The 26,953-nt window shown below is 40.5% G+C and overlaps 3 long non-coding RNA genes across 4 annotated transcripts; 1 reads left to right on the top strand and 2 right to left on the bottom strand.

Annotated features, from left to right (window-relative positions):
* The first annotated feature begins 4,122 nt into the window (after window positions 1-4,122).
* Window positions 4,123-5,541, top strand: LOC124861880. Its single transcript, XR_007036783.1, has 3 exons — window positions 4,123-4,617; window positions 4,939-5,156; window positions 5,409-5,541. It is a non-coding gene; the product is annotated as an uncharacterized LOC124861880 (long non-coding RNA).
* Window positions 5,542-6,488: 947 nt separating this feature from the next.
* LOC124861879 lies at window positions 6,489-8,287 on the bottom strand. The gene is made up of 4 exons (XR_007036782.1): window positions 7,913-8,287; window positions 7,606-7,783; window positions 7,245-7,414; window positions 6,489-6,615 (listed from the first exon to the last, which is right to left on the bottom strand). It is a non-coding gene; the product is annotated as an uncharacterized LOC124861879 (long non-coding RNA).
* A 34-nt stretch (window positions 8,288-8,321) lies between these two features.
* On the bottom strand, window positions 8,322-16,263 carry LOC124861892. Of its 2 annotated transcripts, XR_007036787.1 has the most exons (8): window positions 16,027-16,263; window positions 12,670-12,798; window positions 12,285-12,367; window positions 12,093-12,145; window positions 10,414-10,484; window positions 9,919-10,283; window positions 8,450-8,771; window positions 8,322-8,377 (listed from the first exon to the last, which is right to left on the bottom strand). It is a non-coding gene; the product is annotated as an uncharacterized LOC124861892 (long non-coding RNA). The 2 variants fall into 2 exon arrangements; XR_007036786.1 differs by lacking the exon at window positions 12,670-12,798.
* Window positions 16,264-26,953: the final 10,690 nt, after the last annotated feature.

Below are 26,953 nucleotides of genomic sequence, written 5' to 3'. Positions count from 1 at the left end.
AGACTTCAGATGTCACTAGGCAGCAGTGATAAAGCCTTTTTCATTTAAACAATGAAATAAGGGAAAAAATAAAATTGTGTGTGTGTGTCCCACTGGGCGAGTGTGGCTTAGTGAAAATTACTGTTGTCCTGCAATCAGATAGTTGCAGGTTTAGAGCAATCAATTCTGTGATCATCAGAGGTGTTGTGGGACATAAAGCCATACTAGGGCGCATCCCCAACTATGCAGTTTGTGACTGTAGTAGTTGGACTTTTCCCAGCCATCATTAAGCAATGCCAGCAGAAAACCCATGTCACCCTCAAGCTCAGATCCCCCCGGCCCATCAAGCCACCCCTACAGCTTAATGTGCACTGCAGCATCATAGAGTTCATCTTGCCCTATTTTGTACAGTGGCCCTGAAGTGCAAACCACAACGAGTTACTAAACACAACTACATTTCAAAAAACGCAACATTTCAAAAAAATGCAACATTAACTAAGCACAACAACAAATCAAAAAACACATTTCAAAATACACAACAACAAATCAAAAAACACAACTACAAATCAAAAAATGCAACATTTCAAAAAACGAAACATTTAAAAAAACACAACAACATTAACTAAACGGAAAAGGTAGATCCCAGTGGAAAAACCTGGGAAATCTCTGATTAGATGACGCCACTTTTGGCTTTTGAACTGGAAGTTAGGGATTTAGCTCATTTTTTATAAACATGAATATTACTGGTGATCCAGATGTAGCTACCGCTATCCACGAATATTTTGAGTCAGGACATACATACGAGGTGATACTGGACATGCTTTGGACTAACCACGACATTTTAGTTAGTGTGCATACGCTGAAGACGCATTTAAAAGAAATTGGACTGTACAGACGATGCAACTACTCACCACTTCATGAGTCGAGACATGCCATTATGACAGAGCTGAGAGGACCAGGGCAATTGTTCGGCTATCGGACCATGTGGCAAGTTTTCAAGCAAAAACACAAGCTACGTGTCAAACGTGATGGGGTTATGAGACTGCTGAGACAGCTGAATCCTCAATTCAATTCAAAAATACTTTATTAATCCCAAATGGAAATTAAATGTTGTTGTAGCTCATTATGAAGGTTTCTTCAAAGAGCCATTGTAGATGCTGATGGCTATGGGCAGGAAGGATCTCCTATAGCACTTCGTCTTACAGCAGATCTGAAGAAGCCTCTGACTGAAGACACTCTGTTGTTGTAGGACAGTCTCATGAAGAGGATTCTCAGGGTTCTCCATAATGTTCATCATTTTATGAAGAATCCGTCTTTCCACAATGATCTCCAGAGGTTCCAGAGGAGTCCCCAGAACAGAGCCAACCTTCTTTATCAGCGTGTTGAGCTTTTTTAAGTCCCTGGCTCTGATGTTGCTTCCCCAGCAGATGATGGCAGAAGACATCACACTTTCCACAACAGACTTATAGAAGATATGCAGCATCTTGCTGCAAACACCAAAGGACTTAAGCTTCCTCAAGAAGTATAGTTTGCTCTGTCCCTTCTTGTAGATGGCTTCACAGTTGCATCTCCACTCAAGTCTGTTGTCCAGGTGAACACAGAGGTATTTATACTCCTCCACCACCTCCACTTCTTCTCCCATGACAGAAATAGTTTTTGACTTATTCCTATTTCTCTTAAAATCTACAATCATCTCCTTTGTTTTAGTCACATTCAAAATGAGATGATTGTTTCCACACCATGCCACAAAGCAGTCCACCGCCATCCTGTCCATTTTGCAGATGACAGGAGTCTGTCTTGTACTGGAAGTCTGAGGTGTACAGAGTGAAAAGGAATGGTGAGAGTACAGTCCCCTGTGGTGCTCCTGTGCTGCTGACTACCTGGTTAGACTCATAACCCTTCAGTCTCACAAACTGTGGTCTGTTTGTCAGGTAGTCTTTGATCCAGGAGATTGTTGAGGCCTCCACTGGAGTCTTCTGGAGTTTTTGACAAAGCAAATAAGGTTGGATTGTATTAAATGCACTGGAGAAATCAAAGAACATGATCCTCGCAGTGCTGCTGGCTTTGTCCAGATGACAGTGGGTTTGTTGAAGCAGGTGTATGATGGCATCTTCAACTCCAACTCCACAGCGATAAGCAAACTGAAGGGGGTCCTGATGGTTTACTGTTTGCTTACTCAGGTGGGCCAACAGGAGTCTCTCTAGGACCTTCATGATGTGGGAAGTCAGGGCAACAGGTCTATAGTCATTGAGGACTGATGGGTGAGTTTTCATTGGTACCGGAACAAGACAGGAGGTCTTCCACAACACCGGAACCTTCTTCTGGGCCAGAGGTGCTGCAGAATCCCACAGAGCTGCTCTGCACAGGCCTTCTGGACTCTAGGGCTGACATGATCTGGACCTGCAGCCTTATTTTGATTCAGTCTCTCCAGTTGCATCTTCACTTGACTTCTTGAGACACACAGGTGGAAGGGGAAAGCAAAGGAAGCATCAGCATCTTCTGATATGGTTGAAGGCAAACATGTAGAAGCAGAAAGTCTAGGGCTGAGGTGGAAGATAAAAAAATTGAGGTGTTACTGGACAGCTGGGGGTCCTGTGGGTCAAAGGAGGGTGTAATGTGTTTTGCTGTGAGCAGGAGAGGAGGATGCGAAGCTTGTTTCTGAACTGAACCTATTGAAGAATGTGTTCAGTTCATTGGCTCTGTCCAGACCTTCATCGGTCTGATCATCCCTCTGGCTGAAGCCTGTGATCTTCTTCATCCCTGTCCACACATCTCTGATATTGTTTTGCTGGAGTTTGCTCTCCAGCTTCTTCTTGTACACCTCCTTGCTGTCTCTTATCTTGACTTTAAGTTGCTTCTGTAAACTCCTCAATAATTCTCTGTCTCCCTCTCTGAAGGCTCTTTTTTTCTTGTTAAGCAGGTCCTTCAGGTCACTGGTGATCCAAGGTTTGTTATTGGGGAAGAATGTCACGGTTCTGGTGGGGATGATGTTATCCACACAGAAGTTTATATAGTCGGTCACACACTCAGTCATGGCATTTATGTCCTCTCCATGTGGCTGGCACAGTGCGTCCCACTCTGTAGCCTCAAAGCAACCTTGCAGAGCTTCTTCAGCTTCCTGTGACCATTTTCTCACAGTCCTCTTTATTACAGGTTGCCTCTGAACAAGGGGCTTATATTTCGAGCAGAGAAAAACAAGATTGTGATCTGATTTGCCTAGAGGAGGTCTTGCTGTAGAGATGTATGAGTCCTTGACATCTGCATAAAACAAATCCAATGTTTTGTTTTCTCTGGTAGAGCAGCTGACAAACTGTTGAAAAGTTGGAAGTGTAGCAGAGAGTGAAGCACCAGTAATTGCCACAAAAGCATTGGGGTTTTGTGTCTGCAGCTTAGCAACAACTGAGCTGATGGCATCACATGCAGTGTCGGCAACAGCGGAAGGTGGAACGTAAACTGTTGCCAAAATAACACTGGTGAACACTCTGGGTAAATAATATGGACGGAAACGTAATGCCAACAGTTCAATATCTGGACTGCAGAGATGACACTTCACAGTTACATGTCCTGGATTACACCATCTGTTGTTCACAAGAACTGCCAGTCCACCTCCTTTACATTTGCCGCTCCTCTTTAAATCTCTGTCTGCTCGTATGGTTAAAAAGCCCGGCAGAGAGACGCTGGAGTCGGGGATATGATCCTGCAGCCATGTCTCAGTAAAACACATAATACTGCATGCCCGGTACTCTGGCTGGGTCCTTTGTAGGGCTTGGAGTTCATCCAACTTGTTTCCCAACGATCTCACATTGCCCATCATAATCCACGGAAGAGAGGGTTTTGAACTTCCTCCCTCTCTCTCTACTCTTAGCTCCTGCTCTGCATCTACCGTGTCTCATTTTCAACTCATTAGGGATCTGGGGTTGTAGTTGAAGTATTATTTGAGCTTTTGAGATATTAATCAGCTGCTCCCGGTTGTAAGAAACAACCCTGTTGCCATGGCAATGCATCAAAACAAATGTCCAAAAATAGAAAGTATTAGAAAAAATCCTCCAAGCTGCACAGCATCTGACACCGGAGAGGATAGTTGTCCAAAAAAAACAAAAAAACAAAAACAAAACATCAACTGTATCCACCACAAGAGGAACAGTTCCCAAAAAAGAATAAATCAGAATCAAAAGTAACAGAACTACTCCAACCTGCTGCCACCTTGAGCGGCGCAATTCTAGAGAAAGGAAGCACTCTGAGGACTCGCAGGAGATTTACGAGACTCACGTGTCTCTCCATGGGGCCCAATTACATATGGCATGTAGATGGTTACGACAAACTGAAGCCATTCGGCTTGGCGCTCTCAGGATGTATAGATGGTTTTTCAAGAAGAATGATGTGGCTTGTTTGTGGAAATACAAACAGCAATCCTTCTGTGATTGCTCTCAATTATATAAACTTTGTCAAGAGTTTTGGAGTTATACCAATGAGACTACGAACCGACCTCGGGACCAAGAATGGGACTATGGCAGCAATACAGTGTACCCTCCGTCATGCGCATATGGACTATTATGCTGAAACATCAAGCCACAGTTCCAGATCGTCAACAGGGAATCAACACATCGAGTCATGGTGGTAATTTTTCAGAAGAGGAAGGTGGGTACATCTGTGTTTGGTAGATGTGATGTATAGTGGAAGCTGATCAGCATTGATTTTATAACATCTCCTTGTTTTGCAAACTATCATGTCATATTGAGTTTGCTCCCAAAATTACTTACCATAAGCAAATGAGTATTTTCCATGGTCTGGTTCCAGAAGGTACACCAAAGTTTTTTGGCTATGTCTGTGGAATAGATATCTTGTTTAACACACATTTCTATCATACAATACCAATATGAGCAGAAATGGAAAGGGGGAGACATTTCTTTAATAACAATAACCAGGAACGGAACAATTTTGAATCTATTGTATCCCCAGGTCTCAGTTTTGGATGGACTTGTTTGGAGATCTAAGAGACTCCGGAAACTTCAATGGAAGCCACGCACATCATGCCTGCTGAGATTCTACTTCAGCAGTGTTTTGCAGAAAGACCTGGATGAATGCAAAGACCTCTGGAACAAACACAGAATCCGACCATGCAGACTTGCATCATGTCCTTGGGGGATTCCAAAAGAACTCTATCTCTTGCCTCACAGGTAATTGATATCTTCTCAGAAAGAAATCACCTTTTGCATTACATAGTAATGCAATATTGTTATAGCACAAGTTGGTAAATATATTTTAATCATTGTACAGGATACAGTTGTTAATTTATGAGTTTTCACTTCTGGTGCTAACTTATACAAATCCATTTACCCAGAAAACCAATCTGACATTTTAAACTATTTGTAGTACATGTAGAAAATATCCTTCATAATTCTATTATTAATTCTATGCTGATTTTACAGATATCGTTCAAGAGACTGTGGATTTGCTGTTGAGGAGAGGGAACTGGATGTGTTCCCTGCGGCAAGGCAAGCGACTGATTTGTGTGGTGATCAAAACATTGAGGAATACCTACAACAGGCTGTACAACAAAATGGACTACAACAGCCACAAGACTGGGAATTGGCCACAGAACTGTATTTATTGCTCAAAGACAAGCCAGGTTTCATGCCAGGTTTCAATCCAGGTTTTAGACAAACTACCTGAACCTAAATTGTTCATCTTTTGTTTCCTCTTCCTTCTACAAAAATGAAAAGTGATACATTATTCAGAACATACAAAACAAGTGGATTCAAACATTTAAAATTAACCGTGTATTCAGTCTGAACCCTGAAGTCAGACTTAACACTTCACATTGTGAATAAAACTCTGTAGCGACATGTCCAGCATTTGTTTCAACTTGCCTATACTGTAAACTATTTAGCTCTGAGAACCAAAAACAGCAAAAATGTTTATCAAAACAGTAAAGTGGCTTTTTGCATCAATGTGTTTCAATAGTACCTTACAGTGGTAGTATGTCAACAGCATCTGAACTAGACTGGACGGGAATCAGTCACTGACATTTGACCTTTGAGATTTAATAACAGCCAAATCCTGGAGCATTCTGGATCCCAAAGTCCACGTTTGCCACAAAAACACTGTGTGATTCCAAAAGTGGCAGCTTCAGTGTATTTGCACAGGTGTTTGCAACTGGAAAAGGGGAATTACTTAAAAACTCGAGGCGTTGAGGTGGCATTATGCCTGCTGGTAGAAGTGCTGCCAGACCTGTAGCAAACATCAACAGCTCTTCGAGAGATACAGCCATCATTTTTTTTGAAAGAAGGTAAACATTGTAGTTGTTAGACTATGCATTTAGGACAATTAATTTTCTCATTTCTGAATTCCTTTCATTTTAACTAAAACAAATAGAAATTCTAAACGTAACACATTTTTAATGATAACATAATCCGTCCATGCAAACCTTCAGAATCAAGGAGATAATCTGCCCAAAAAAGCCTAGCCTCCTTCTGCTGCCTGTTGCTTCCTGATGGGCTGAGATCTGGTTTGAACATGGTCTCCAAGTCTGAAGCAGTCAGGGCCTTGGCAGAGAAGCATAAGACTGGGGACAGAACACTGGAATGCTGCTGCAATGCATGGAGGAAACCAAGACTTGCCGGTCCATCTTTGAATCTGTTAAGGATAAATGCATAAACAGTGTTATATTTGATTTATACCATAGATATGAACTATTCCATATCAGTCAACATGTGTAAATGCCAATGAGAGTTTTAGTTTAATATATTTGGAAACTTTTTAATGAATGTCACACAACAAGTAAAGCTCAGTTGTTTATGTAGGATCACTCATATGCAAACCATTCACAGTGCTCCAAAATCTTTAGTAAAAAGCAAGAAACAAAGATAATTATGATTTAAGCATTTTTGAAATAATGTCTTCACACTGCAATAAACCAAAGTTTGTCAAATAGGCAATTTTTTTAGAAATCCCTTTTAAAAATTAGTCATGTAGCATGAATGATTCTAAAGAACTTTTAGAGTTCTGGTGACAGACAAACTCTATTATACATACATTTGTTAGTGGATGATATAAGTGGTGAAACTTAAAATTTAATTTGTTGTTTCTCATCAAATTGCATGGTTGTTAATTAACTTTCACAATAAATAAAGTTCTCATGATATCAGTGGCTGCTGTAAACAACTGGCAATGCTTAAGTAATAATTAATTAAGTAATAGGCTTAGAACCACTTATTAGTTTTTAAATATTTTCAGCTATTAATGGCAGACATGTTATTACTTACTGTTGAATGGCACTGTGCTTTCTATCAGTGATGTACCATTTAAGATACTCCTCCACAAAAGCTTGCTTCTCACATGTCTTCACACCTGTGAGGCATCCAGCAGTTTGGAACATGGTACGGTTTTGCAAAATTGCATTTTGCAGAAATTCCTCTGATTCTGCTTCCAGGACCTATAGAACAAGTTTATTGTAAGGAAAACTACCAAAATATCAATTTGACAACTTTAGACAAGTACAGGATTAAAATTATTCCATTTGTGACTTCACATTTGTTGAGAGAGACTGAAATATGTCCTTCCAAAACCAGAAATAATAAATTGTCCTGCAGTAAATCTGTTCCCTGAGCCTAGGTTATTTCCTACCTGATGTAGAACTTTCCCCATCTTCTCATCTTTCGCATCTTCTACAGTGGCGCTGAAACTTGGATTCCCCATCATGTGGTTGACCAGGTTCTTTGAGAGAAAATGTGGTGTTGGTCCTCCATGTACAATGGATACAGCATCATCTTTCCTGCTAAAAAATACTCATCTTCCCTGGCAGCTGTTATACAGAGCACAGAATTATTGTGGTTAATTACGTAAATCTGCCTATAATAAAAATATGAACAGATGTTTCTGAAAATTTTGATTTTAGTAGTACAACCACTTCACTATACCTAAAAAGACTCACCTCTTGGATTGATAACTGTTTTCTGGGAGTCCATCGAAGATGGGGAGATTTCTCAGATGGCTCATGAGAAGTGTGAGGAATTCACATCTTGGGCCACCTGCATCCAACCCTTTTTCAAAGCAGCCAGCATCATCATTAAACTTGATGAACATGTCGTTCATGTTAGAATACATGCGTTGAAATCCACGAACAGCTCGATCCCACACCTCTGACCGACATATATTGAACCTGCTGACCTTCTTGTGGTCAATTGCCAGTGCCAGATGTGCAATAATTTCATGTGCCTGCACATTTGTTTCTCTAGAAAAAAAACATCATTTTAAACACAGTGAATGTACTTCTGTCATAATGTTTTGAACAGATTTGACCCACATGCAGAAAGCAATTCAGGAGACAGAGTTTTAACGGTAAGAAGTTCATTAACAGTATGTAGACATGTGCAGGAGACTGGAACCGGGACACCAACTGTAAAATAAACAGAACCATAAGCAAGGCGAAACTCTAGACCTATATTCTCAATTGATATTTCTGTCTTACTGATTTGAGGGAGAGATCCGCCAGAGGGGGGTGGAGAGACCAGAAGGTTGTTTACTCGTGGGACCAGAGACAGTGAACACTGGTGTGCCAGGATGATTGATGGTCCAAGAGTTTCTGTAGTTGGTGCAATAGAAGGAGGAGGGTGGACAGGGTTCGCAGAGTGAGATCCACAGCACGAAGGAATCAGGAGACTGCCAGCTGGTTAGATCCAATGAGGAAACAAAAGGCTTGAGTCTTGGTTCATGGAGCTGGATAGCTTCTTCCCAGGAGACGGTAATCCAGGCAGGGTTCGATCCTGAAGGCAAAGTCAGGTTCAGGTGACCTGCAAGGCAACAAATCCAAAATTACAAAAGAGCAAAGCAAGGTCAAGGCAAAGGCAAAGGCAAAGACAAAGTTAATGTGGCTTGAGCTGTACCACAAAGGGCAACACTCTGGCAGTGAGTTCTTCTTCTTCTGTGTTGTTTTTTGGCAGTTGGCAAATAACTTGAAGATGTGCATTACCGCCACCAACTGGTATGGAGTGTGATTCTTCATGGTTTTAAATCTTATTTACTATTACAACAATCAAATTCTATTTATTAATTTAGTGCTTTTGAAAAATCTAATTATAATTTGAATATGTTTGCTACCTAAACTTCTTTGCAAAGTATCTCTCAATATAAAATTTTCTTTAATACCTACAAATTCTCTCCTTAAAATTGTTCTTTCTTGTTCATATTTCTGACACTTCAATATTACATGTTCTATTGTTTCCTCCTCTCCACAATAATCACATTTTCCTGTATTATGTTTCTTTATCTTGAACAATGTAGAATTAAGTCCTGTATGTCCTAGTCTTAATCTTGTAATTAATCTTTCCTCTTTTCTACTCCTTCTTCCTGTTCTTACTTCTCCTACTATCTTGTTGATTCTGTAAAACCATCTTCCTTTCTTTTCTTCATCCCACCTTTTTTGCCACTCTTTCCTGATTCTCTGTTTAATTATATTTCTTGCCTCTGACCTACTAATATTTATTATAAAGCTAATGTTGTTTTGTGTTGCCTTCTTTGCCATCCTGTCCGCCTTCTCATTTCCTCCAACTCCTACATGTGCTGGTACCCATAAAAACACTAATATTAATCCCATTCTATGTATTCTAAATAAAGTAAGTTTTATTTCCAACAAAATGTCTGGTCTACCCTCTGAATGATTATGTTTTAAACTTAATAATGCTGAACTTGAGTCTGAACAAATGATTGTTTTTAATGGTTTTATATCCTCCACCCACTGCACTGCTAACAATATTGCTAATAATTCTCCTGAATATACTGATAATCCATCTGTAATTCTTTTTCCTACTTTTATTTTAAATTCTGGTATTACAAATGCTACTCCTATTTTTTCATCTGTTTTTGATGCGTCTGTGTAAATCTGGACATAATGATAGTAATTGTTTATATATTCTTGTATTATACTTGAATCTAATCTACATTTCGTATCCTTTTTCTCTGGCAGTGAGTTGCTGGCAGCCTCCTCCTTAAATACTCCTCAGCAGATCATCAAGGAGATAGAGAACACCTGTCACCTCTCCTCCGGTTCAAACGCCATCTAGAGGCTAAGAACAGAAATAGCACCAAACAGACAAACATGGCACAGATTCTGACAACTTTACTGATTGATCAAACTTTGCATAATGTGATTATGTGCAGGAACAGGTGCTGGTTAATTGAATACAAAATGTTTAAATTGCTAACACAGGTTCTTCTGTGGGCAGGTTTTTCTCTGTGTCATGAGTAAGATCTTCAACATCGTCTTCCTCATCAATCACAATAGGTTCAAACAGGTTGGTTAGTTTCTGCAGACAGAAAATGTGCACACACCAGATATGAAAACAAAAATACATAAGCATGCAGTTTCTAGAACCAAACAGTTAATTTATGACAAACGTCTTATCCCCTATAATAATTACAGGAGATACTACACACCTGTAACAGGAGCCCTGGACAGTGAGACATTCAGGGGTGCCTGGATTGTTTCTGTTATTCAAATGTATAACCTGAAAACACAAAAATAAGTGAATGAAAATTAATGTTTCACCAATTTAGAACTATTTTAATATAACAGTTTAAAGGATGGAGAGAACAATCTGTGGGTGTTATGATTCTGGCACGTCTGCTCTGCGCTGTCTCCCTGGCTGCAATCAGCAGATTAGATGCACCTGGTGGCTGCTGCTGTGCAGTGCAATCTGTGGCATGCCATACACCTGTGTCTTCCCTGATATATACCGACTCTGACAAGCAGACGATGCCAGATTTTTGAAAGCCATCGTGTGAGTAGATATCCAGCATTCCTTCCTGTCTAATCATTGTTCTTGTTCTTGACCTTGCCTTGCCTTGCCTTTTGGATTTATGTCTCTGCCTGCTTCCTGTCGGACTATTTGGATTTTGGTTGTCGACCTTGTTTCCTGCATCTGGTTTATGCCTCTGCCTGCCCCTTGCCTGATGCCTCTTGTTCTGATCGTTGACCCTGTTTCTGTCCTTGGATTATTGAGCCAGCCTAGCCCTCGGATTATTCAGCCTGGAGTCACTTCTTACCTGTGCTGTGGAGATCACCGCCTGCCGCCCACTGAGGTTTCCCCTCTGGGTTTCAAGTTCCACTTAAGACAAAAGCGGGTTAGTGGCTTTTCTGATCCCTGCAAAATCTGGAGTGACTACAAGTCACTAATCCCTCTTTCTGCCTCAGTGATTCCTGGAAGCTGTGAAGAGTGTTACCTGTGTGACATTTTCCTGTGGCTGAATAAACGTTTTAAACTTTCAGTACTGTGTCTGGCTGAATCTTGGGTCCACCTTTTTCTGATTCATAGCAGTGGGTTGTGGTGTGAGATGAATGTCAGTTGATAAAAGTTCACATTCTGTATTTTTCGCTGCTCACATCCAAAAATTGCTGTAAATGCTACAAATATAACAAAATTGCCAAAAACAAAAGGACTTAAAAAGAGTTAGTTTCTGTTGTGCATCATTTGAAAGCACAAGATCCCCAACACCATTCCTTAGAGGGAAAAGAAAAGCATATATCATTGCATATTACAAAAATATACGGTCATGGAATAAATTATGAGACCACCCCGTTTTCTTCTATGTTCTGTTTATTTTATTGGCCTATAACTCCTCTGTGCATCATGTTGTTAAAAACAAAAGACAACAAAACAAAAACAAACAAGGAATGCCTAAAAGCACTGTTTTTGCCAGTGCAATATCATAGCTATTGAAGTGATTTTTATCATTCTCGCAACAGATTTTCTAGAAAATTAAAAGAGAAGTTTTCAAAGCAAACTCTTATGAGCTATTTTTGTTGTATTTGCCTAAACAAATGTACCTTTATTTGATCCAGACAGTAAAATGAACAAGACGCTTAGGAAATCAAGGGTTGTCTGATAATTATTTCCATGCTTGTAAATTTGACACTTCAAAAACAAACAAGCATCCAGAAAATAAACAAACAATACAAGCACTTTATAGGATATGTTCCAATAACTACATACAGGACAAAGAACCAAACTACATAGCATTAATACATGCTGCATGCAAATACAGTAAATGCTAAAATACCTTTGGTACACATACACACACATCATGCTATGATATATTCTCAAAATATAACTTACTCTGTTTCAGCCACTTTTTGTAAAGGACTGCTTTCATCCAGAGGTTCACATGGCTGAAGAAAAGACACACAACACATTTCACATAAAAACAGTTACATAGTTCTACGGAGCTGAAGTAAAAAGTAAATGGTGCTTGTGATCATCGAACAACCAAAACAAGGACAGACCAAATACATTTTAAATTGTACTTACCAGTGTATCAGCAAGATCAAACTCTGAGGATTTTTTAATAACAATCTCTGGGTCAGAGTTGGACACGTCTGACAAATTTCCAACTGCAAAACATAAAAAAAAAAAAAAAACAACAACACAAAAATGTCTACTAAGTGATAATACTATATTTGTTAAACAATGTTAGGTTATATCCAAATGCATAAACACAGCATTGCTCATGACTCGGCATATCCCAAAGCTTTCAAGTTTCTAGGAACTAACTTGACATGTAGGAGCTAATGTATGTATGCGATTGACTTGATTGGTTTATGCCAGTGATGTTTACTTGCACAACTTCAAAATTTACATTTGTTGAAGTTTAGGCAATGTGTGCCAAACTCCACACTCAAACATCACAGCTTACCTTCTTCAAAGTCCCTTTACATGCAGATGAAAACAGTAATCCTTTGATATGACTTGCCAACTTCAGCCTTATAAGCAACAAGGGTAAAAGGTCTTTGTGTCCCAGGGATATTAATGACCTCTGTCCCATCTGGATACAGAAGAAGGAAAGGCCCATCTTTTACATCTTTGTTGAAGTCCTTACCAGGGCTGCTCTGGGTTTTTTTCGGATCATTATCTAATCCACCTCATCCCAAACTACAGACAGAGACTAAGAGCTTCCAAACCCAAGGTTCACACTGTTAAGAAGTGGACTGAGGAATCAAAGCAGACACTACAGGCCTGCTTTGAATGCACAGACTGGACTGTTTTTGAAACTTCTGCCACTGACCTAAACCAACTAACTGATGTGGTGACATCATACATCAGTTTCTGTGAGGACATGTGTGTGCAGACCAAGACCTTCTGCACCTTTGGGAACAACAAGCCATGGTTTACTCCACACCTCAGGAATCTGCGCAGGGATAAGAAAGAAGCTCACAGCAGTGGAGATTGGGCGCGGTACAGGCAGGCCAGGAACAGACTAACAAAGGAGATCAAAGCAGCCAAGAGAAGCTACAGTGAAAAGCTTAAGAACAGCCTTTCTACTGGTGACGCTTCGGCTGTATGGACTGGTCTGAGAAACCTGACTGCCTATAGGAGCCCCCACACCCATCCTGAACAGAGTCGTCTCCTGGCCAACCGTCTGAATGGCTTCTACTGCAGACATGACTAGAAGCCATTCACACCTTAAGTCATCCCCTCCACATCCCATTCAGGAACAAATTTGACCCGTAAAACAACCAACCCCCTACCTTCAGATCCTCTGCCTGCACTAAAGATCTCCAAGGAAGATGTAAACAGGCTCTTTCAGCGCATGAAAATAAAGAAAGCTGGAGGACCTGATAACGTCTCCCCATCATGCCTGAAAGCCTGTGCAAATCAACTCGCTCCGATCTTCACAAGGATCTTCAACAAGTCACTGGAGAAATGTGAGGTCCCCTCCTGCCTCAAACGATCCACCATCATCCCGGTTCCCAAGAAACCCACCATCGTAGGATTAAATGACTACAGGCCTGTAGCCCTGACATCTGTGGTCATGAAATCCTTTGAGCGGCTGGTGTTGAAGCACCTGAAAGACATCACAGGACCCCTGCTGGACGCCCTGCAGTTTGCTTACCGAGCAAACAGGTCGGCAGATGATGCTGTGAACTTAGGTCTACACTACATCCTGCAACACCTCGACCGCCCAGGGACGTACGCCAGGATCCTGTTTGTAGACTTCAGCTTGGCCTTCAACACCATCATACCAGACATCCTCCACCAGAAGCACACCCAGCTCAACGTCCCAGTCTCCACCTGTCAGTGGATCAACAGATTCCTGATGGACTGACAGCAGCAGGTGAGACTGGGGAGCATCTTCTCCTGATCCAGATCTATAAGTACTGGTGCCCCCCAGGGGTGTGTTCTATCCCCACTCCTCTTCTCCCTGTACACAAATGACTGCACCTCATCGGACACGTCTGTGAAACTCCTTAAGTTTGCAGACGACACCACTGTCATTGGACTGATCCAGGACGGTGATGAGTCTGCATACAGACAGCAGGTGGATCGGCTGGTACACTGGTGTAGTCAGAACTACCTTGAACTGAACCTACTCAAGACTGTGGAAATGGACTTTCGGAGAACACCACCCCTATACACCCCCCTCACCATCCTCAACAACACTGTATCGGCCGTGGACCACTTCAGGTTCTTAGGAACCACCATCTCTGAGGACCTGAGATGGTCTTCACACATAGACACTGTTCGAAAGAAGGCCCAGCAGAGATTGTACTTCCTGAGGCAACTCAAGAAGTTCAACCTTCCACAGGAGCTGCTGGTTATCTTCTACACTGTCATCATTCAGTCTGTCCTGTCTTCATCCATCTCAGTGTGGTTTGGCTCATCCACAAAACAGGACAGGTCCAGACTGCAACAAATAATCAGGAATGCAGAGAGAATAATCAGGGCTGACCTTCCCTCCATCCAGGACTTATACAGGTCTAGGGTCAGGAAAAGAGCTGCTAAAATCTCTGCAGACCCCACACACCCTGCACATAAACTGTTCAGAGCTTTACCTTCAGGCCGCCGCTACAGAGCACTGTTCACTAAAACCAGCCGCCACAGAGACAGTTTCTTCCCCCAGGCTGTTTCTCTGATGAACATTCAATAAAGTACAAAACAACAGCATACAGATGTTGCAAATGCACCTTTTTATTATATATGTGTATATTGTACATTGTAAATTTGTATATTCTGTAATGCAAAAACAGAACAAAAGAGCAAAGTGTACCAGAGTCAAATTCCTTGTTTGTATGTACGAACATGGCAATAAAGCTGATTCTGATTCTGATTAATTTTTTTAACAGCCTGACTGAGCAGAGTTGTGGCAGAGATATCTCGGTTTGTTGTAAGGAAAATAGTTTTTCCACGCTGTGGCCTTAGACCACCCTACTGAATTACCATCAAGCCAACATTTATCTGAAAGAAAAAAGATGTGAAAGACAGAGAAATGTTTAAAAATATTATCAAAATTGTTCTTTTTGCTTTTAATTATTGTTACAATTTGGAGTAACAACCAAATGGACCAATTAAATATTAATACCAGTCAAAGCAGAATGATGGAAACCTTTATTTTTAAACCACAGATTTGGATACAAATGGATCATAATAATGGTTGGTAATTTATTAATCAATAGCTGATTTACTATTTTGACTGATCATGAATTGACAATTTGCTATGACTAGTTAACAAGTATTCTGCATAGCTTTGTTACGCTGAAATTTCTTCATACCAGAATCCTTGGGAAAGGCTGCTTGTTTTCAGTCGGAGCCATAGCTAACCTACCCCAACTTTTATTTTTCCCTTGTGCTTTAACCCCTTTCTCCCTAGAGAAAACTTTTGTTGCTCCTCGTTTTTCTTTTGTCGGTATTCTAGAAAGGTGCTGAAGGCTGGAGTCGGGCAAGGTGGCCGACTTTAGCCTGTCGTGCTAAAGTCAATGGGGGAAAAAATAACAAAGCCGCACATCAGAGAGATGCATAGCCATATATGCAGACCTGCCATACTAACCAGAGCAACACAGATTTCCCTGGTAAATAGCGCCCACGAATGCAATGGACATTTATATTTTACCTATAAATGTTGCTGTATGACTGAAACCTAGGAACACCTTTAATTCAGCATTTGATTTTACCAGGCCCATTTAAATGACTACGGGCACGGTCTGGACACCGCTAACGTTAACAAGGTACTACAGCCATAAGACAAATACAAAATGTTTCATGCTTATGAACTTACTTGAAGCCCATGGAGTAGCTCCAACACATATTTCTTGAATCCTCTTGCCACAGCTGCTACAAAAGTTTGTTGACAGCTCAACCAACTCTTTTCCGCAGCTTGGGCAATACATAGTGCTGTGAAAGTCTTCCCGCCTATCCAAACATTGAAAGAACTATAGCCCTAATTTCCAGTTCAAAAGCCAAAAATGGCTTCATCCAATCAGAGATTTACCAGGTTTTCCCACTGGCACCCATCTCTTCCATTTAGTTAATGTTGTTGTGTTTTTTGAAATGTTTCATTTTTTAAATGTTGTTGCGTTTTTTGAAATGTTCTGTTTTTTGATTTGTTGTTGTGCTAAGTTAATGTTGTTGTGTTTTTTAAATGTTGTTGTGTTTTTTGATTTGTAGTTGTGTTTTTTGATTTGTTGTTGTGCTTAGTTAATGTTATTGTGTTTTTTGAAATGTTGTGTTTTTTGATTTGCAGTTGTGTTTTTTAATTTGTTTTTGTGCTTAGTTAATGTTGCGTTTTTTGAAATGTTGCGTTTTTTTGAAATGTTGTGTTTAGTTGTGTTTTTTGATTTGTTGTGCTTAGTAAATTTGATTGTGTTGTTTGAAAAGTGTTTTTTGAAATGTTGTGTCTTTTAATTTGCAGTTGTGTTTTCGCTCCATGATTATGCGTTGAGATCCCCTCTATGAAACCCTCAAACAAAATTGGGCAGCCCTGGTAAAGTCCAACACGCAATGGGAACAACCTCAAATTTGTGCCAAGAGTGTGGACACAGCTCTTGCTTTAGGCATACAAGGACTGGATAGCCCTTAAAAGCTACCAAGACTCCATACATCTACAGCCACCCCTACAAACTACATTGTAGGACACAGTTTTAAGTCTTCGTCAGATCCAAAAATCACATGTAGAAAGGAGTTGTTACTTCGATAACCCTCTCAGTAGTTCTGAGATGGTAAGGATCTGGTCCACTGTTCCATGGCCATGACAAAAGCCACATTTCTTAATATGAGGTTCGACTATCAGTTGGTGCATTCTCTGCAACACCCTAGAGTACCCTATCGCAAGTAGGCTTAAAAATGTGATCCCTTAATAGTTTCAACACACTCTCCGGTCCCCTTTCTTAAAAACTGGAATTACCATCACAGTCTGCCACTCTAACGATGTTGTCCTAGTCCTCAACATGATGTTGAAGAGCAGTGCCAATACCCTTCAAGCTTGGGAAGATCCTGGTCACCCAGTTTTCCAGGATCTCCTTAGGGCCAACCGAAAGTCTCTTTCAATGGCCTCTCTGAATTCCTCTCATGCTTGTGTTATTGTATCTGCAACCACAGAAGCCACAGTCCCTTTAGCAATGTGTTACCTGTCATCTGCTTCAGGAGTCCCCAATGATCCCCAAGTCCTAAAGACCTCCTCCTTTGGCTTGACAGCTTTCATCACCACTGGGGTCCAACAGTGGTTGCCAGCACAAAATACAAAATACCTTCAGGCTACAGCTCCTAGCAGCCACATCTGCAGTGGAGGCCTGGAAGGGGCCCCAACCTCCATCGGAATATAACAGAACTTTTCCTAAAGGTGTGAGCTGAAAATTACTCAAACAGTTTCCTCTTTCAAACATTCCCAGTTCTCCGTCACCACGTGTTTGGTTGTTTACCAGTTCACTGACAGGTGATGATCAGTTGACAGTGTTATGATGTGGGGTTGTTTGGTTTTATTCTTTTTTCTTTGTATGTTCTTCACAGCTCAAGTTTTGAATCATGCTTCTGTTTATTATTTTCCTGTTTATGTTTTTATTTCATGATTTTCTAGTTATAGTTCTATTAGTTTGTTTCCTTGGATTTGCGTTCTGTTCAAGCCATGTTTTGCTCCTGTCACGTTGTGTTCTCTGTTAATCAACTTTATTCGGTTCACCTGCACCTAGTTAATCTGTCTTGCTTCACCTGGTTCACACTCCATTTATACACACCTGTTCTGTTTATACATCGCGGAAACATTTCTCAGATCATTTCTTGTTGTTCAGTTCATGTCACCTGTTCATCATGCCAAGCCTGTCTTGCCAACCTGCCCATGTCTGTTTTTGCCGTCACCTCCAGTGAGTGAGTTTTTTGTTATTAAATATCTTTTGCACTTACCGTCATGCTGCCTGCTAGTCTGCATTCTGGGGTCCTACGTTGCTCAAGTCTTAACAGACAGCTCTTTGGAGCTAAAACAGTCTCAATATTCACAAATACACAGAACAAGATTCACACATGCACAGCACAATTCACACGTGCACAAGACATTTCACACGTGCACAGAACAAGATTCACTAATTTTTTTCTGATCCACACATAAATATATCTTGATTTACTAAGTGCTTGTGGTCTGTGTACCTCACTTCATTTGCGTGTGGATTTTGAGACTCCCCTGACTTGGCTCAACCCACACAAGCCTCTTTTAAAAAAAAGGAATGATCTGCAACCAATCAGATAGCCTCATTGTTTCAGCAAATCACAAGAGCGTGGGTGATGATTTACTTATGAGCCAATCGCATTAACCCTTTCAAACCGCGGCACTGTTGCGGTGGGAAGTTCAGGCAGTTGAAACCTCAACATGGCTTCTGGCAACGACAGGGGAGCAGTAAGTAAAACATCTAACTTTTGTTGAGGTAGGAAAACTTTACTGGCCGTCAGTTAACTCTTACATTACTCCTCACCTCTCCCCGACTCTTTTATTTGGCACCCAAAGGACAATCCTCAGTCAGAGATCAGTTGTACGTTTCCACAAGTTTATAAAAAAACAATCTGAATTCAGAGAGGGGACACACACTTACACTGTTACCTGGAAACGTCTGTGTGTTGTCCGTTTTGGAGGGGCCACAATATCTTTATATACCCTTCGCTGCTATGCAGTACACATACACAATCATCCTGTCTGTAAATATCTCCCCAGCAACCATATAACCTCATATCCAAATAAGGAGTACTTCTGGTTGTTATCCTGTCTGGCTCCAACTTTGTCTCCTTCCCCAATTTATGACCTTGCCCTCTCTGTGCGCTGTTCTCCCCTGTCTTTTTCTCCCCCATCGATGATTCCTTGTCCTTCACTAATTTATGACTTTGGACTCTCTACTTCCCTCCCTAAGGACCTTGCACTTTCTATGCTTCACTCCCTAAGCTTGACCCCCCTATGCTCTATGTACACATGCCAGTTACACACAGATAGTTAATATTACACACATAAATAGTTTATATTCTACACTTTACATGTTTAGCTACTTATCCCTTGTTATGAGAAGTTGTTTAATTGGTAGTGTTAATGGATGTAATTGTGTAAATATTTGACACAAGCTACCGAGCTAAGTGAGTGAGCTATTCTAGCATGCTATGCTAGCAGTTCTGCATGCTAATTGGGTGAGGCTAGTATCTTTCTATTAAGTTGAATTTTTTCGTGAATGAAGTGACTGTTTGACAGGGTCTGTCGCCCCAAGCCGAAGTAGCAGCTTGGGTATTTGTGCAATTATTGGCCCGGGAGCTGTCCGCGGCCCCAAGAGCGAGTACAGCAGTCAGGGCAGCAGGGCCGAGCTCAATTTGTGGCAGTGGCAGGCAGAATTGGCAGTGGGACTGCCACAGCCTGCCGGAGGGAGCCAGGGGATTCCGCGAGGATGCCAGAAGGTGCCAGACCGGCCGTAAAAGCCTGTCACGGCGGTTGCTGTTGTTTTTGTGGAAGCTAATGCTGATAATCGGCAAATGGGTTGTCATTATGGTTAATACTGTCTGTGGAGCTGCCACCGGAAGTGATGCCAATGCGGCTGGTTTTGTGAAAGCCAAAGCTGATTATCTGCAAACGGGATGTCATTGTTGTTATAGCCTGTTACTTTTAAATGATGATGTCATTATTGATTATTTAATAAACAGCTTTAGACCCATAACATAAGCAATAGAGCCACGGTTTGAAAGGGTTAATGCGATTGGCTGATAAGTAAATCATCACCCACGTGATTCGCTGAAACAATGAAGCTATCTGATTAGTTGCAGATCATTCCTTTTTTTTAAAAAAAGGCTTGTGTGGGTTGAGCCAAGTAAGGGGAGTCTCAAAATCCACACACAAATGAAGTGAGGTTCACAGACCACAAGCAGTTTGTAAATCAAGGTATACAGGGGTTGGATAATGAAACTGAAACACCTGGTTTAGACCACAATAATTTATTAGTATGGTGTAGGGCCTCCTTTTGCGGCCAATACAGCGTCAATTCATCTTGGGAATGACATATACAAGTCCTACACAGTGGCCAGAGGGATTTTAAGCCATTTTTCTTGCAGGATAGTGGCCAGGTCACTACATGATACTGGTGGAGGAAAACATTTCCTGACTCGCTCCTCCAAAACACCCCAAAGTGGCTCAATAATATTTAGATCTGGTGACTGTGCAGGCCATGGGAGATGTTCAACTTCACTTTCATGTTCATCAAACCAATCTTTCACCAGTCTTGCTGTGTGTATTGGTGCATTGTCATCCTGATACACGGCACCGCCTTCAGGATACAATGTTTGAACCATTGGATGCACATGGACCTTGGCAGTGACGCGCCCATCTAGCACAATTATTGGGCCATGGGAATGCCATGATATGGCAGCCCAAACCATCACTCTGGGCATGCAACAGTCTGGGTGCTACGCTTCTTTGGGGCTTCTCCACACATAACTCTCCCGGAGAGTGGGGAAAACAGTAAAGGTGGACTCATCAGAGAACCATACATGTTTCACATTGTCCACAGCCCAAGATTTGTGCTCCTTGCACCATTGAAACCGACGTTTGGCATTGGCATGAGTGACCAAAGGTTTGGCTATAGCAGCCCAGCCGTCTATATTGACCCTGCGTAGCTCCCGACGGACAGTTCTGGTGGAAACAGGAGAGTTGAGGTGCACATTTAATTCTGCCGTGATTTGGGCAGCTGTGGTTTTATGTTTTTTGGATACAATCCGGGTTAGCACCCGAACATCCCTTTCAGACAGCTTCCTCTTGCGTCCACCGTTAATCCTGTTGGATGTGGTTTGTCGTTCTTGGTGATTTTTGAACCACCTTGTGTTTGACATGGTGTTAGCTATGGACATCTCATGGCTCACACAGAAGAACGATTTTATTTGTAATCTGAATGGCTGTTTGGTGCATAAGCACAGACAGTTGGAACCTTCCCTCTTGCAAACTGAAAGTACCCTCATTGACCTGAAGGAACTCCAAAATCAGGGCACTCACCTGGGGATTTGTTTCGCCACACCCACCCATTGCCTCTCTGCATGGGTCATTCTGTAGTAGGAGAGAATCCAGCCCTTCTCAAGGATTTGGGTTCCAGATGTAATGGAAAATTCTTTTAAAGTGCTCTGATATTCCCTTCACCTCTCTCATTTGATTCTGTGTTTTGTCACCCACAGGTGACCTTCCATCTACCTCTCACCTCTGACCTCTGTGTTTTGTTAGTGTTCTGTTTTTTAGAGCAGATGGACTCTAAATTCCAATGCTGGAGAGTTTAATGGTTAAGACCCATCATTTAGGATGATGTCAGGAAGGGCAGTTAGGTCTGTTCCTAGATAACCTTGTCACCTTTGAACTCAAGAAGGGTTTGGGTCATAAAACACAGACTCTTGGAAGTTGAGATAACACAGTCATGTTCTGGTATAAATACTGTGTGTAAATGTTGATCGGGGCTCTGTTTCACTGACTAACCTCAGTGTCAGGGTCTTCAAACGCTGAATGCCTTTGAATAAAACTTATAAGACAAAGTCCGGATTTTCTCTTGTTGTGAGTCAACTTCTACCCCCTTTGATAAGAAAATTCCACAACACAGAGCCCAAGCTCCGAGTAGAGGCGAGTCCAACTTCTTCTTGCTGGTACTGCTCAACCTCACACACCAGCTCTGGCACCTTCCTCAAAGCCAGTTTATGCTGGTGGGAATTAGCAGGCCAAGGCACCTGCCCTTGCCTGCTGTCTAGTTTGCATGGTACCCAATACTGTCATTCCTCCCTGGAGGTGGTGGGCCCATATAGAGGGGCCTTTCTGTAGCTTCCTTGGGCTGAGCTCAGCTGAGCCCCAGGAGCCAAGGCTCAACAACCTGGTTCTTGCTGTCACGTTTTCCCCCAGGCCTGGCTCCAGGAGTATGTCCTGGTCTTCCTATTCCAGGCGAAGATGATGTTTTTTGTCATTATTGGAATTATTAAATCATTCTTAGTCTGACCCCTTCCCCGAGGCCAATTTGCGATAAATAACGATACCAGAAACAGAAGCTCAAAACAATATTGCCCTCGAGATCATAGGTTACACAAACCCCTCCAGCCCTTTAAGGTGGTGAATCAATGTATCTAACTATATTTTTCATTTATTGCCCATACAAAAGACCTCTATATACATCTTCTTCTTGGTACGTCTTTAATACTCCTCTACTCTTTGACAGACATGTTCCTGCTCCTTCAGTCCACTTATGAAAGGGATAGGTTTAATCTGGTCCATCTTTATCATTATGCTTTCTACTTATCATTACTCTGATAAAAAATGGTTCTCTTTTAGTTGCTGGTTTTCACACTTCACTTAAACCTTCCTGCTTCATCTGCAGGTAGGTGCAGAGTCTTGATTTCTTTAGAGGTCAAATCATGTACATGCTTTGTTTTTAATTCCATGTACTTCAAACAGCAGAGCAGAGGGAACCAGCTCTCAGTTTCCAGATTAAACATGACATGGTTTGTTGTGTATTTTAAAATCTGCTAATTTAAAATCTGAGTCAGCAGTCAGGTTTTAACTTTAGTCTTGCTCATATTGATCTGACCTGTACTCAACTTGGACTGGGTAGCTGTCTTGCTCTGCTGGATGTACATATTCCTTACTCTATTCTTAAAGAAACTATCCAACCAGTCTACACCAGTGTGCTTGTAGGTATGTGATCATGGAATTTTACTGAGGTACAGCAAATGTCCCCCCTGGGCATATGCCCTGGTAAAATAGTTCTGTTGAAGAGTTTCAGAGCTCACTATGGCATTGAAAAAGCACTGGTGCAAGTGACCAATTATATTCTCATTGCTTAATATACTGGACTTGTGTCTGTACTTGTTCAGTTAGATCTCTGAGCTGCATTTGATACAGTTGATCACAATATTCTCTTAGAAAGACTCAAACATGCAATAGGGATTAAGGAAACCACACTGAGCTGGTTTTAATGGTGTTTGTCTGACATATTCTAGTTTGTTCATGTTAATGATAAATCTTCATGCACCAGGGTTACTTGTAAAGTACCACAGGGTTCAGTGCTTTGTATACATATGCTTCCACTAGGCTCAGTTATAAGACAGCATGGGATACAATTCCATTGTTATGCAGCTGTATTTATCCATAAATCCTAAGGAATCTAATCTGATAGGTGAAGTACAAGCATTGTTTGAATATATAAAAACTTGGATGACTTTTATTATGAAAGGGTTTCTCACATCACCTATTATTATTTGTATCATAATTTATTTGTCAAAGATGAAATAACAATATTTAAAAAAAAGATAAAACTGTAAAATTTAGAGGGAGTTTGGTCAGATTGCTTTTGCTTTACCTGACTGTCCTTAAATAAGCACAGAAAAAATTGTGCGACATTTTGTTAAAAGATCCAGTTGGAAAACACCTATATTACTGGACAACAGTATCAACAACAAATAATATACAGATGGGTAATCAAAAAGAAGCAGCAGTTCAACAAGGAGAAATAGAAGAATGGTTTAAATCTGTCTGACAAATAGCTGTAATATGACCCAATTTTCATCTCTTTCTTTTCGAGTTATTTCCCATCCCTTCTCTATCTAGTTCTTCAAGTATTTATCTCCCCTTTTCTTCTTTCATGTGTTAGTAGACCAAGAGCGCTCCCACGACATCAGACCCTAACATGTCTGAACCCTGCTCACACGAGTCACTGTGCAGGGACTAGGGGGTGAGTAGCCACTGTGTCTGTTCCTACCAGCTGCTAAAATACAGTTGATGTGACCTTCAGGTTTCTGCACAAACAGACCAAAAAAAGATCAGATGAAAAACCTTCTATTTGAACACTGTGTATATGCAGGGTTACTTCCCTGGTATAAGCTCACGTAAACCTGATTTTTGCCTTTTTTCACAAAAATGTATAAGTTCAAAATTAATATCTGTGTTGCATATGAAGGGGATTGCATCCTAACTAAGCAGTTTCCTTTCTTTCATCAGCTCTCTTCAGTTTGTGTTGTTTTTTATTAATCACAGAAAATTGGATACAGCATTAGACCCCTGTTTTTGTCAGGTTCTGTGGTTTAGAGCAACCAACGTGCAGACAAGAGCTCGGCAGCGTGTTTAAAGGAGTCTTCTTTCTTTATTCAAAGTTAAGTTCAAAAGTTTTCCAAAAACGTAGCAAGAATGAAGCAAAAATCTTTGCAGGTACAACACATAAAACGAAACTCCAAAAACTTACAGCAAAGTTTCTGCAGGAACATGGTAAGCAAAACTTAGACGTGGAAAGGTAACGAACCAGCAAGGAACCAGCAAAGAACAAACAAAAACAGAGAGCTTATCAACAGAGGGAAGTGGAGTATGGACCAATGAGAAACTGAGGCAGGTAATCAGATGAGAATGGAAATCAGGTGTGGACCAGGCTATAGAGAACTGAGAGAAATCTGGATGTTAGCTAAGGGGACTGCAACTAGAATACAAAAGGGATCATGAGGGAAGCTAGGCAATAACATGATCAAAGGATCCTGACTATAAAAACAAAACCATAACAAAACTCAGGGAAACAGATCTAAGCAAAGCTATGGACGAAGATATTAAACCAACATAAGAACCTAAGGTAAACTGAGAAACTACAGGGAATAGGTGAACACCAAACCTAGTCATTAATAAAGAACCCATAAAGAAACCCCTGACTGAAAATAAACACAAACCTAAACCACAGAAAGGGAACCAGGACGAGGAGAACAGAGAAAAAAAAAATAGAAAACAAGAGGACGCAAGTGAACAAATACCAAAACATAAATAAACACAGATATACAAAATGGGGAGCTAAACTAGAAACTGCAAGGAAGACAAGGGGCCTAGAACAACAACAAGAAATAGTCATAATCATAAGAAAACCATAACAAGAAATAGGAAAACATAATAATGATAATAATAATAATAATAATAAGACCACAAAGGAACTAGGAGTGAAGGGAGATAAAACAAACACTAGAAGGCAGGAAATAAACAAACCATCATGACTGCAAAAAAATGAGAGTCAACACATAAAACCATAACAAAGTCCGAAAATGTTGCTTCATGACAGTTTTACAGTATGAACAAACTTTTTTTATCTTACTTCCTTTTTTTTAAGTCAAAGTTAATTTCCAACATTTAGGACTGCCCCATAAAGACTATGATATTTCCCATGTTTCCAACATTAAATGTTTGGTATGTTTAGTATGATTAATTATGAGCTTTTTAATATCATGATGGTTGTTTGCCACCTTTGTGGCATATTTGTTTTATGCCTCATGTGTTTCATTACTTGTCAGAGTTGTGTTTAGGTATAAACCTGTACAAGCGAAGTTGTCAGGCCAGTAAATTTTTGGTGTGTACACACACAGTCAGCACAAAATTCTGTTGGTGTGTGAGGAATAAAGTCTTCAAGTATGTGAGAGGAACAGACTGACCAAACCTCTGTCCCAGTCAATCATGTTTAAATTTGTGGAGACAATTCTGGACACAGTCTGGTTTTGTGGACTGATTACTGACCTGACTTGTTTGTTTACCACCAGAACCATTTAGTCTGATCCTCTGAGCATTGTCATCCTTATGTAATTTTCAGAAATGTAATCTTCTGTGGCGCTTGTTAAGTCACTGACTTACAGCATTCACTGCTCCTAGATGAGCAAATAGCGACAGTGGACATGTCATCGAATCAAGTTGCAGAACAGAAACACCAAGATGTTACTGAACAGTCTGCTAATAAAATATTAATTTTATCTTAACATCAAAATAGGTTTCCCTTTATTCAAACTAACTTCTTTCCTTTGATCATCATGCGTGTGTGTCCGGTCCCTGATCCAAAACACAGTTGGTCTATATCAGACTGACAGACTGCTGGCAGATAGCACCATCATAATGTTTTATAAAATTAACTTGATCACAAAGTTCACTTGTAATTCAGCTGTATAACTGATTTAAGTTTAATTATCTGGTATTAGATATTATTCTAAAAGCAGGTTTATACAGTTGTAGTTACTTAACATTGAATTTCTATACAAAATAAAAATGTGTCTGGTATTAATTTCTGTTATGGACCAGTCTGATTATTGTTTTATTAATTTGTTGGCAGTTTTAAAAATGTGTGAAAATAGCGAAGAACGCTTAGACGTTTCACCTTCAATTCAATTTCAGAATCATCTTTATTGGCCAAGTTTGTGTGCAAGAGCAAGGAATTTCACTGTAACAAATTGTCGTGTATATTTACAGTAAAATAATGGCAACAAGGTTGCCAGTATTTTGCTGTTATATTAAGGGACTCTTACTGTTATCAGTTTTACAGCATGTTACTATTGAAAAAGAATGTGGTGATTACAGTCTAATATTGTATTTTTTCGCAGTTACACTATTGGCAGCTGGGTTGCCAGTAATTTACCGTTTATCTACAGCATCTTAACATGTATTTACAGATTTCTACTGTTGTAATGCAATATTAAAAAATTACATATTTCACAGTCCCTAATACAGTATATTTTTCCCCATATAGTTTAAATTGTTATTCACATCAAGAATGCCATTTATATATGAGCTATAACTTCTGTGCAGCAACAGAGTCTAAAAGAATATGTAAGATGAAAATGTGATAATTTATTCAGCAAGGAAGTATGAGGTAAGAACGCTGTCAAAAACAATATGTATCTAAAGACGGAAATGTGTGAATATTAGTCAATAGTTGTGCATAAGTAAA

The sequence above is a fragment of the Girardinichthys multiradiatus genome, chromosome 24 (genome assembly GCF_021462225.1).
Source record: "Girardinichthys multiradiatus isolate DD_20200921_A chromosome 24, DD_fGirMul_XY1, whole genome shotgun sequence".
Classification (NCBI taxonomy): domain Eukaryota; kingdom Metazoa; phylum Chordata; class Actinopteri; order Cyprinodontiformes; family Goodeidae; genus Girardinichthys; species Girardinichthys multiradiatus.
Note: the sequence above shows the minus strand (reverse complement) of the source record. Positions and strands in the feature narration are given on the sequence as shown.